Below are 2695 nucleotides of genomic sequence, written 5' to 3'. Positions count from 1 at the left end.
AAAAAAAAAAAAAAACACAATCCCTACCAAATGCGTGCCTATACAAGCACATGAAAGAAAGCAAAAACAAAACAAGAAGCACAACCATGCTGCCTGATTTTGGGTACACTATAAATGCTACCAGACATTATACTCCCCATACTATTTCATTCTCTGACTCTTCCAGTAACTATTTCACATCCTCTTTCTTCAACCCTATGTTGAGTTTTTCCTCCCTCTCATACTCAGTGACCTTGCTTCTTGTTGCACTTATAAAACTCAAACAATAGGGAGGGAATTTCCAGAGTTCCACCAGTTACCTACTGTCACGTACATGTACACACCCTGAATTCCCACCTGTTATCATAGATGGAACTACCCATGCTCTGGTCTATTTATATACCAGATTTGCCATTTGATCACCTACTCAGGAGCATCACTTGAGCAATTCTCCCCTTTCTCTTATCATCTACATCAACTTTTTATTTGCTAATAATGGATCATTCCCACCAGCATACAAATATAAATACACTGATATTTCTCCCTTCTAAAATTTCTTTATTCCACTTAACCTCCCAGTTCCAACACCATTTTTAAATGTGCCATCCTTTGTAAAAGTCCTTAAAACAGCTGTCACCCTCGCATTCTCTCTCAAATGTACTCCAGCCAAGCTTTCCGTCCCGCCACTAAGCCTAATCTGTATTTATCAAGATCACCAATGACCTCCAGTTGCTAAATCCAGTGGACAATTTTCTTAACTGGCCCACTGACAATATTTTATGCAGTTGATCACTCCTTCTTAATTACTTTCCTGGGTTTTCCTTTATCTTTCATATCCATTTTCCTTTTCTGGTTTCCCAAACTGCTTAATGCTGAAACACTCACAATTCAGTCTCTCTTTTCTATCTAGGCTTGGTGATCTCATCCAGTCTGGAGTTTTTAATACTATCCGCATGCCAATTTTATCAGGATGATTCCTGATCTCCAGTCATCCATTTGGCCAACTAATATTTGGCATGTCCAAAACTGAACTTCTGATCTTTCCCACATATTGCTCCTCCTGTAGCCTTTCATCTCTCAAGTGTGATAAAATTCCACTTCAGCTGCTCAGGCGAACTCCTGAGTCACTATCGACTCCTTTCTTTGTCACATCACACTCTGTCTTGCCTGGAAATCCTGTCGGTTGTACTTTCAAAATACATACAGAATGTAAATAATTTTAACATCTCCTACTACCACTTAATTCAAACCACTAACATCTCTTAGACTGATTTCAATACCCCTGCTTCTAGCTTACTTTTCCTCAAACATATTTTCAGCACAGCCATTCACTGAACAATTCTTTTAACACTTAAGTCTGATAGTGTCACTTCTCTGCTCATAACTGTAATCGTAGCCGAGCCCAGTGGCTCATGCCTGCATTACCAGCACTTTGGGAGGACAAGGCGGGAGGATCGCATGCATCCAAGAGTTTGAGACCAGCCTGGGAAACAAGATCCTGTCTCTACAAAAAAATAAATTAGCCAGGCATGGTGGCACGAGCCTGTAGTCTCAGCTACTCAGGAGACTGAAAGAGGAGGACTGCCTGAGCCCAGGAGTTCGAGGCTGCAGCGAGCCATGATCACTCCAATGCACTCAGCTTACATGACAGAGTGAGACTGTCTCAAAACAACAATAACAAAATTGCAATGGCTCCGGATTTCACTCAAAGGCCAAAACCCTTATGGTGTGGTCCACGATGCCCTAAAGAATATTTCCCCCATTCCCTTTACCTCCTCCTCTCCTTGATTAGTCTACATCAGCCACAGTGGCCTCCTTCTTAGTCTGTGAAAAGGCTAGACACACTAGTCCTACTTAAGGCTTTTGCAGTGAAAGATTTTTCTACCATGACCAGGCATGGTGGCTCATGCCTGTAATCTCACCAATTTGGGAGGCCAAGGCAGGCGGATCACAAGATCAGCAGATCAAGACCATCCTGGCCAACATGGGGAAGCACCATCTCTACTAAAAATACAAAAATTAGCTGATTGTGGTAGCATGTGCCTGCAGTCCCAGCTACTCTGGAGGCTGTGGCAGGATAATCGCTTGAAAATGGGAGGCGGAGGTTGTAATGAGCTGAGATAGCGGCGCGCCACTGCATTCCAGTCTGGTGACAGAACGAGCCTCCATCTCAAAAAAGCTAAAAAAGATTCTTCTACTCAGATTTGTCTTCTATATGCTGCATGGCTGACTCCCTTACTTCTTGGGCCTTGATCAAATGTCACCTTCTAAATGAGACTTCCTTTTATTTAAAATTCCACCATACCTGGCCAGGGATGGTAGCTCACACCTCTAAACTCAGCACTTTGGGAACCTGAGGTGGGACAATCGCTTCAGCCCATGAGTTCGCAATCAGCCTGAGCAACATAGTAAGACTCCCCTCTCTCTTTCTTTTTTCTTTTTTGAGATGGAGTCTTGTTCTGTCACCTATCCTGGAGTCCAGTGACTTGATCTCAGCTCATTGCAACCTCCATCTCCCAGGTTCAAACTATTTTCCTGCCTCAGCTTCCTGAGTAGCTGTGATGACAGGGGCACACAAGCACACCTAGCTAATTTTTGTATTTTTAGTAGAGACACGGTTTCACCATGTTGGCCAGGCTGGTTTCAAACTCCTGACCTCAGGTGATCCACCTGCCTCAGCCTCCCCAAGGCTGGAATTACAGGTGTGAGCCACTGA

General features: G+C 43.5%; 1 protein-coding gene across 3 annotated transcripts in view; it reads right to left on the bottom strand.

Moving 5' to 3' along the window:
- The window catches only part of PPP4R2 (protein phosphatase 4 regulatory subunit 2), a 73588-nt gene that overhangs the window by 37055 nt on the left and 33838 nt on the right, over positions 1-2695 (bottom strand). The window lies entirely within an intron of this gene.

This window comes from Cebus imitator, unplaced genomic scaffold (genome assembly GCF_001604975.1).
Source record: "Cebus imitator isolate Cc_AM_T3 unplaced genomic scaffold, Cebus_imitator-1.0 Scaffold152, whole genome shotgun sequence".
In the NCBI taxonomy this organism is placed as follows: domain Eukaryota; kingdom Metazoa; phylum Chordata; class Mammalia; order Primates; family Cebidae; genus Cebus; species Cebus imitator.
Note: the sequence above shows the minus strand (reverse complement) of the source record. Positions and strands in the feature narration are given on the sequence as shown.